General features: G+C 36.1%; 1 long non-coding RNA gene across 5 annotated transcripts; it reads right to left on the minus strand.

Annotated features, from left to right (window-relative positions):
- Nucleotides 1–5,333: 5,333 nt before the first annotated feature.
- LOC113308641 lies at nt 5,334–8,382 on the minus strand. 5 transcript variants are annotated; one of them, XR_003339959.1, is made up of 7 exons: nt 7,462–8,382; nt 6,985–7,144; nt 6,749–6,809; nt 6,537–6,679; nt 6,274–6,367; nt 5,736–5,949; nt 5,334–5,617 (listed from the first exon to the last, which is right to left on the minus strand). It is a non-coding gene; the product is annotated as an uncharacterized LOC113308641 (long non-coding RNA). The 5 variants fall into 5 exon arrangements; XR_003339957.1 differs by lacking the exon at nt 6,537–6,679 and having other exon boundaries at nt 6,749–6,782; XR_003339955.1 differs by lacking the exon at nt 6,537–6,679.
- Nucleotides 8,383–10,248: the final 1,866 nt, after the last annotated feature.

The raw sequence follows: 10,248 nt of genomic DNA on the forward strand, positions 1-10,248 counted from the left end.
GAGGAGTAGAGTAAGATATGGAATCTTCAAAGAATTCAAATTGTGGGGTTGTGTAAGGTGGAAAAGAAGAGTATGATGGGGTGGATTGCAATGGATGATAATATGATTTATTTAGGGAAGCGTAATGGCTGGAAGAAGGTTGGGAAGAGCTTGGGGGGGTTTGAAGATGAGGGGTAGAGTTGTGAGGGGTGGAAGTATGGGGAGGAACAATTTCATCTTAGGTTTTAGATTTTTCTCCAAGTACTTTCTTTCCTTCTTCTCCCATTAACTTAATATACATATTGTCGAATTTTGATGCGATAACTTCAAAACGTTTATTGATTATTGTGGTTAGCTTCTTTTCAATATTGATTCACATTGCTTGCATATCAGTTTCTAGGTCTTTCTTCAAACTGTTCCTTAATTCTTCAATCTTCTTATCACCTGGAGGCTCTCAATCGAGGCTCTGGTACCACTTAAGGTAGCGGAAGGGTATAACGTGGATCAAGGATCCAAAAGATAATGAAAACTAGTGTGAAATCAATAGATTCACAAAATCTATAAGAAAAATAGAGAACAATAATAAATAAATAAAATATCTTTGATAAATCAAATAAGAGAATAATATTGAATGTGTAGGAATTCTACAATACTAGTCCTTCTTATATAGGCTTCACTATTTCTAAAAGTAATAAAACTAAAAAAGGAAATCATACTAAACTAGGAAACTAATAATTTCTAGAATAATTCTAGAATAGGAAAATCATAAATTAAGAAATAATACTATAAATAGAATACGGTTTGACTTTAATGTCAAACAGGGGTGACTTGGTCTAGATGTTCTACATAAAACTTGAATATGTAAAAAAAAGAAGGCTTTCTTAAATCATGTAATTTGAACTATCAAACTTGAATATGTAAACAAAAGAAGGCTTGCTTAAATCATGTAATTTGAAATAATGGTCTGAAGATCTAATGTGTATGGGTTCAAGATAGGATCGACCATCTATAATATGTGAATATAGCTCCTGGATGATTCTGCAAGACGCCTTTATGGGTGTAGATACTTCCTATCTAGGTATATAGTTTAAGTAAGTGTTTCTATATAGCAACCTAGGCAAAAAACCGCGTGTTTCAACAGTCAATCTTTATTTAGTTAAGAATAACAATAACAAAAATAGGTAATTTAATCATATGAAGAATAAGGAAAAAATAAGAAACAAAGTTAACTGCCAGATGATCCTAGTTCTTTCATTGGGAGGATATATTACCAGCAACTGCAATCAAAATCAACCGAAAAAATATAAAACCAATCAACAAAGAATACAAAATAATAAAACAATAGGAGTGAAAAAAAACCATAAAATGATGAGAGTTTGCACGCGATTTAGGAATATGATTTCACACGATTTGTTAATGATATTTTTTTCTTCTTTTTTCCGAAATTCTGCTTAAAATCATGCAAAGAAAAAAAAATGATTTTACACGATTTCGATACAGTAAAAGAAAATCGTTAAACCTCTAGGATTTTATACGCCCAAATAGCCGGTATCAATATCTAGGGAATCTGACCGCCACAAATATTGATCACAATTATAAATAAAACAATAAATGGCAGCAAACAGGATTTCAACTTCAGAGTAACCGATCCAAACCATGAAAAGCTAACTATAGCAACTGTTGATCACAAAAAGAAATAATCACGTGCAAAACGAAAAAAAAATACACAAACAAATCCAAAAAATACAATTACAAAACACAAACATCACATAAGAAAATATTAAATTTATCACCTTATCAACACACCACATTGTCGCATGTGTTCATCTACGTCAATGTAGCGAGAAGCGTACACCAACACTTTGTACTATTCTCAAGTACAATTGTTATCAAGATCCGGAAATTAAAGAAGATACATAGAATAATCAGAGATAGACAGGGAAGATTGTACGAGAAATAAATATGAAGCGAGACGAATTAGTAAAGAAGAAGAGGAAATCTGGTTCAGGTGAACACAGCCAAGGATAAGAGTTTCATTCAATTCATGATAAGTCATTCTCTCTATTACAGCATAAATACTAACCAACCAGAAGCCCTATGATCGACCACTCACAACTAAACACGCGGAGCCATCTGCTCGGCCAGCTAACTCTCTAAATGGCCCAACCACTAATAACTACAAGGGAACCCAGAGTAGTGTTAAGGGCACCCGCTGCTAAGGGCTAACACAATACTAACTAGGTACATGACATTGCACCCCTCTTAGAGCTGATCCTTGTCCTCAATGATCAAAGGTGGAGAGTGCACATCCTTGAACTTAGGAAAATGAGTTGCTATGTTGGACTTATCTTCACAAGTGGGATCCTATGGAGATGAGTTTGTCCATTGAATGAGTAGTTGCACTACTTCTTTGTTCTTATTAGTAATGGTTCTGGTGTCGATGTTGCTCTCAGGATGCATGATGATCTGTCCTACATGATCTACTATGGGAAGAAAGGGTGAAGGAATGATGTCTTGACCAATCTTCTTCTTCAACTGTGAGACATGGAATACTGGATGAATTCTGGCACTTGCTGGCAAGTCAAGCTTGTAATCCACTGCTCCAACCTTCTGCGAGATAGTGAATGGCCCATAGTATTTGGCAGATAGCTTGAAATTTTGCGCAATGCTACAGATGCTTGCATGTAAGGTTGAAGCTTTAAATAGACCCTATCACCAACCTCAAAAACTCTATCCATTCTGCTCTTGTCTGCAAATAACTTCATCCTTTCGTGTGCCTTATGCAGGGTTTCCTTGAGGACATCAAGCATAGCATTTCTCTCTTTAAGGTAGCTCTCAACTGCAGTTACTGAGGTGACTGTTGTGGGGTGGATTGTAAACATAAAGAGCCTTGAAAGGTGTTATCTCCAGGCTGGTGTGGTAACTTGTGTTACACCACCATTCTGCCAAGGCTAGACAATGGAACCACTTCTTAGGCAGTTGACCTGTAATACACCTCAATTAATTTTCTAGACAAGCATTTACTCTCTCTGTTTGTCCATCAGTTTGGGTATGGTAGGTTGTACTCAATTTAAGATTAGTGCCCAGGGCCTTGAAGAGATCTTGCCAAAAATTACTTGTGAGCACCTTGTCCCTATCTGATACAATAGAGCTTGGTAACCCATTCAATTTAAATACTTGATCCAAGAAGACTTTGGCCACAGTTGCTGCTGCATAAGGATGTTGTAATCCAATAAAATGGTTATACTGTGTTAGCCTATCCACCACTACAAGTATGACAGTTCTTCTTTCACTCATTGGAAGGCCTTTAATAAAGTCCATGGTGATATGTTTCCATGCTTGGTCTGGAACAGGCAATGGTTGAAGCAGTCCACCTGGAAATTAATGATCTCCCTTGTTCCTTTGGCATACATCACAAGAAGAGACATAAGATAGTACATCTTTCTTCATACCTGACCAATAAAAGTAGCTTTTAACACTCATGTAAGTGGCTTGAATTCCTGAGTGACCACCTATGGCTGAGGCATGAACTGACTCTAGGATAGTAGTTCTGTTGTTGTTACTGCTTCCCACATACAACCTGTTCTTGTATCTCAGCACCTCCTCAGTATAAGTATAGTGTTCCACAAATGTTGGTACTAAAAGCAACTAGGAAATGAGTTGTTGTGCCTTTGCATCTTGAGAGTATCTGCTTACCAATTCTTGAGTCCATTGAGGCCTTGATAGTGCCAATGTATTGTAACTAGCCTCCGGATGTGGCCTTCTTGATAGAGCATCTGCAACGATGTTCTCTTCCCCCTTCTTATACTTGATTTCATAGTTGAATCCAAGTAACTCCATCGACCACCTTTGCTGCAGTACTGTAGTGATTTTCTGCTCCAAGAAGTACTTAATACTCTGGTGGTCTGTTTGAATAATGAATTTACCTCTTAACAGATAATTCCTCCACCTAGTCACTGCCATCACAACATCCAGTAACTCCTTCTCATGGGTGGAGAAAGCCATTGCCCTAGGCCCCAATAGCTTGTTGTAAAAGGAAATGGGCCTTCCTTCTTGAGTTAAGACATCTCCTATACAGTTGCTGCTAGCATCAGTCTCCACGGTGAATTGCTTGGAGAAGTCAGGCAGTGCAAGAACTGGAGTCTTGGTCATGGCAAGCTTCAAATGTTCAAATGCTTCAGTGGCTTCTTCTGTCCGGTGGAAGGAGTTCTTCTTTAGGAGATAAGTGAGTGGCTTGCATATGGCCCCATAACCTTGGAAAAAATTTCTGTAATACCCAGTGAGACCAAGAAATCCCCTTAGATCCTTGATGCTGCTTGGAAGTGGCCAATCCTGCATACTAGCAATTTTGTTTAGGTCTGCAGCTACCCCATTTGTTGTGACAATGTGACCCAAGTACTCCAGCTCCCTTTGGCAAAAACAGCACTTAGATAGCTTGGCATATAACTGGTTCTTTCTTTTTTCAAAATTAAGGAAAATACCATGTGAAGGTGTTCTTGATGTTCTTGCACTGATGAGTTGTAGACCAAAATGTCATCAAAGAAAACTAGTACAAACTTTCTTAAGTAAGGATGAAATATCTCATTCATAAGGGTTTGAAATGTGGCTGGAGCATTTGTGAGCCCAAAAGGCATCACTTTGAACTCATAGTGCCCCTGTGGGTTCTAAGTGCAGTCTTGTGAATATCAGGTCCATAGACTCTGATCTGATGGTATCCAGCCCTGAGATCAATCTTTGAAAATATGAAGAACCCATGTAGTTCATCTAACAATTCATCAATAATAGGCATAGGAAATTTATCCTTAATAGTAATCTCATTGAGTCTTCTATAAACTACACAAAACCTCCATGAATTGTCCTTCTTCTTGACTAACAATATTGGAGAGGCAAATGGATTGTGGCTGTTTTGTATAATCCCAGAGTGTAACATCTCTTTGACCAATTGTTCAACAACCCCCACTACACCAAATCAGACATTTTGTTACACAAATATGTGTGACTTCTTATTTAATGCCACACATATAAGTGTAATAAATATGGTGTTATTCTTTTGTTACACATTAGTGGTCACACTAATAAGTGTGACTTTAATTAATTAAAGTTACACTTAAATCTGTTACTAAGGTTTGACATATTAGTGTAACAAATCTGGGATAAATAATTAAAAAAATATATAAAATTTATCAACCCTTAATTCGGGATTCCTCCACCTGCCCTCCCCAGTCCATCCCCATTGTGGAACCAGAAAAGAAACATCTACTTCCTAAATCTCCATTCACATGCAGGTAGAAAAGAAACCATTGTAGTGCATTAAAACTGTACAAGTTACATTTAAAATGAGTATACATTACAAATATACAAGTTGCCAAAATTGAAAACTGATAAGAGGCAAATATTGTGCATTTTAATTTACAACAAGCACTATATCAGTGCAATTTAGACCATCATTTCGCTACAATAACCTGACTATCAATATTTTAATAATGAACTAGTCCATCAACGATGTATACTTAGACAAATGATTATATCCTTCCCTTGTTTCATTTTTCGGCTTAACAAAGCATATTAATCATACCTCCATATACAATTTAGGATTGCAGTAGAGGCTCTGTAGATGCAGGTACTAATGAAGGTCATCCTGCACATAGCATACAAGTATAAGGACGTAAAAAGTATACCAGTATAAACTAGGAACAAATTGGGATCAATGCTACATCAGATGGAAATGAGTTTTTTTTTTTTGCCAAAAAAACAACCTAAGCATAAACTGAATCTCTTGCAATTGATGTTGATGTTGTTCCACCATCTAGTAGTTTCACAACTTTACTGCGACTTAAAAAAGCTGCAATTTTCGTGCTTGGTAAATCATATGGCTCTTTTGAGTTCCAGTTTGTTTGACACCACCCTCGAATTTGTTTTTGTCGTTTCATCTTGCATGTGTACCAGATATCGGAAGTTTGATCAATTGTCCTGCAACAAAAATAGAGTGTGTTTAAATCAACAGTGACTATACAGAGAACTCAGTGGCCTTGTAAACAAGCTCATGCATATGAAATTAGAAATTAAGATACGCAGTCCAGACATAGATTGAAGATACTGTTAAAATTCGAGCTAGTGACTGTAACCACTAGAATATAAAAAATCACAAAATCAACCAATAGTGCAGATTGGCTTCGGATAATGCGCATTTTCTTTGCCTAACCATAGAAATAACCAAGAAATCTGCAAAGAATTTGACCTGCACCTCAAATCAAAGCATCTAATACTCAGCTTACATGCAAAATTATTACAAACCATAATCTATGAAATGGGAGATCGAAAGATGCCAACAGCTCCTTTATCATTCACTCTATGTCACGTATATCTTTTTGCTTATCCTTTGCTTTCTCTACATAAAAGATTTAAGACCGGAATAAGTAGGCCTCGAGAAACATATCATAATTGCCAACAAGTTTGCTAAGGAGTAACAATAATATATACTGAATTATTAACAAGACTAAAAAATACCACTAACAACATCAACTAACATGTTACATCAAAGATACACATCTAATTACATGAGTTCCAGCCAAGTTCAGGTGCATAAGGCTTTCATTCAAGAACATATACTGTAATACATATATTATGTATACGTGCCACAACGCAATGTATTGTGTACCGACCCCACAGGGCTCAAGTGACACTAATCCTGTAAATCAAACTAATCAAAGCATTTTAGCATAAAAGTCTAAGTTTGAAACGACAGAGAAAAACAGGAAATTTAACTCACTGTTCTTTCGAGTGGCCTAGGAATTATTGAGTCCCTGTAATATCAGGATCATATTCAAACTCTGCACATATATATAAAAGTATAATTTGGCTATGTTCATTATCTCTCTTTCAAATAGATCCCTATTAGCAGTACCCAACATCATTTTGGCAGAGATTAATGGAGCCTACTTGACATAAAAAAGTGTGATATGCAAAATAATCAAACAGTTGTCCATTAGATATACAGCACCATACCTCAGGTTCAACATCATTAGGATCATTGATATACTCCCTCTCCTCCCGTTTTTCGGATGTGAGAATAAGACAAGCAGAATAAGAGAGTAAATAATACTAGGCGTCAAGTGAAATACATCTCAAACACACATAATGCCTCCAGCAAGACGTCGATGGATACCTTTGAGATCATTTGTAAAAACAACAGCAACATTCAAATCAGCTAACTGATACAAATCTAAGAAGGTATAAGTGGAAAATCCTAGTGCTGAAAAAAATTCAACACAAAACCTCGTCATATAGACACAGAGAGCAACAACAACAATGTCTGGAAAAAGATATTACAAACAATAGTAACATTCTTAAAATTGAGCGTAACTAAAATCGAGGGACTACATCACTCTTGTGCTTTCTATGTTTCTCACATTTCATCTTTCATCGAAAATTGCAGACATGCATCAACACGACAAAGGTAATGAAGTGCAATAGATATTTTACCTCTTCAGGTTTTATTCTCAGGCTTTTGCTCATGTTCCAATCGGTTTCCTCTTATTGGTCCCTCATTCCAAAGTTCGATGAAACTTGGCTAACCCCATAATCATCTTCTAGTTATAGAAGACTGAACTCCTATCAACCTGCAACAAAATCAACTCTCTATTTTTGTATACACGCATGGAGTGTAATATACTTTGTTCAATAGAAGTAAACAACATATTCTTTTGCATTTCAATTGATATGCCTCACTTTCCCTCTTGACCTACTACTCTTTAATGAGTTGAACTCATGATTTTGTACAACAGTCTTGGAACAAATCTACACACGATTTTGTTCTAAACATAATACACGTATCAACAATTAGAGTTTGTTTTTGTTTGATGGGTAATGAAGATTAAGACATGCTGATTACCAATCTGAATTTTGAATTGTGATTGAATTGAGAGATGGATCGAATTGCAGAGATTAACTGCGTACAATTTGGCGAAACTTCGTAGTTTTCAATTCACATATTGTTACAAATCCAAGATATGACTATGAATCCAAAAATAAGTTCGAATTGAAATCAAAAAAATTAGGTTTTATTGAACTGTATTTATTTTTTCTGAAATCAGATTTCAAAATCGAAAAATCAAGAGTGTAATCAAATTCAAATGATAAGAATAGATTATACTTATCTTTCCAATCGCTTTCAATGATGAAATCTTCAAAATAGTTTGCTGATATTGATTCTCCACAACTTTTCCTTTCCATTCAGAATTTATCTTCTAGAACAGATAGTCGATTTAGCTTTTACCATGGTCGACACGATCTGAATAGAGTTGAAACTCGAAACGAATGTTTTCGATGCTGAGATTTAGGTTTGGAGATTTAGGGGGTAAAATTCGGTTTTCTTCTAGATAGAGAAAAGAAACTGATAGAGTTGGCGAGAGGGTGAATTGGTGAGAAGTTAAGACGTGGTGGTTCGTTTTTTATTATTATTATTGTTATTTTTTTTAAAATAACTGAAAATCGTTGTCACACTTAAAAATGTAACAAAATAAAATAGAATATTAAATATAAATAATATATAATTAATGTAACACTTTCTTAGGTTGTTACACATAATAGTGTGACATGTTTTGTTACACAAATAAGTGTGGTACTTCTGTGTTACAAATTTCTCATTTTGGTGTAGTGCCCCTTCTGTATGTATGGGCATTTATATGGCCTGAGGCTGACTGGATCTGAATTTGGCTTGAGTGGAATTGAGTGATCTAAGCTTTTAGTGGGAGGTAACTGTTTTGGCTCATCAAATATATCTTGAAACTCTTGAATCAGTTTTGTAAAGGGTTCAGGAACTGAGGTTGGAATTTCAGAAAGTGATATGGAAGATAATTGTCCTATAAGCCCATGAGAAGTTTTTGACAAGAAATTCTTAAAAGCATTGCAGCTCATCATCTTGAGTGTTACCTTCTCAGTAGTGCCTTGCAGAGTAATTTTCTTGCCTTGGTAAATGAAGGAAATGCATATCTTAGAGAGGTTAAACATTACATCACCTTGCTTCCTTAGCCAGTCAGCACCAAGCACCATATCACATCTCCCTAAAGGAAGCATCCTCAAGTCCTCAGAGAATTTGTGACCTTGCATTGACCACTGAGGTTGAGAGAAAATACCAGTACCAACAGTTCTGTCTCCATTAGCTACAGTAACCAACATGGGAGCTGTTTGTTCTACCTGACACTTTAAGGTCTTGACCAAAGTACAATCAATGAAACTATGAGTACTTCCAGTGTCAATGAGAATTGATATTTTCTTCCGTTTAATTGTACCTGGTATTCTAATTGTGTTTCCATTTACATTGCCAATGAGAGCATTGGGGGAAATTTTCATATCAGACTCCACTGGAGATTCCACAGCTTCTTCATAAATTTCTTCCTCTACCTCTTCAGAAGATTCAGGTTGCTCTACTTGCACCATGAACAATTGTTGTCTCTTGCAGACATGGCCTGGAGTGTACACCACATCACAATTGTAACACAAAACCTTCTCTCTTCTTGTCCTCATCTATTCCTGAGTCAATCTGTTTATAGGTGGTATTGGGAGACTGGATTTTGGAGTTGTATTACCATATCTCGGTGTAAAGGGAGAAGAAGTTGTAGTAGTAGTTTGAATTGGTTTAGGTGGAAATTGAGGAGTAGTGGTTTGATAAGACCTGTTGTTGGTGAATGAGTTACTAAAAGGTCTTTGGAATGGCTTTATGGTTCTGGCTTGTTGTGCACATTTTTGTTCTTGCATTCTAGCTAGTGAAAAGGCTTGCAAAAGGGTGACAGGACGAAACATAAGTACATAATTCTTGATTTCAGCCTTCAACCCACTGATAAAGTTAATCACAAAGTATTGTTCGGTCAAATGAGGGTTACTATTAAGCATAAGAGCCTTAAGAGCTTCAAATTGCTCAAAATACTCCTCTACAGTGGTAACTTGACACAGTTTGTTAAAACTTCCAATAAAATTGTCATCTACAGGATTTTCAAATCTAGCACACACACACACCTTCCGATAACTCTCTTCATGAAAAAAAAAAAAAAGGTTTTTCAATTTGAAAATTAAGAAACCACTTATCATCCTTGTTAGAGCACTGCTCGGTCAAACTCGCATGCGTTGCTATCTTAAGCATGTTTGTCAATGTTAGTGATCAAAATTATAAGTCTTGATTTCTAGTCTCTTATAGCTAAGTCTCGGACTAGGATAGTAAGTGTAGTTGAGATCAAGAACTTCATGGAGATTCATCATACAAGTAGAAGATCT

This window comes from Papaver somniferum, chromosome 9 (assembly GCF_003573695.1).
Source record: "Papaver somniferum cultivar HN1 chromosome 9, ASM357369v1, whole genome shotgun sequence".
Classification (NCBI taxonomy): Eukaryota; Viridiplantae; Streptophyta; class Magnoliopsida; order Ranunculales; family Papaveraceae; genus Papaver; species Papaver somniferum.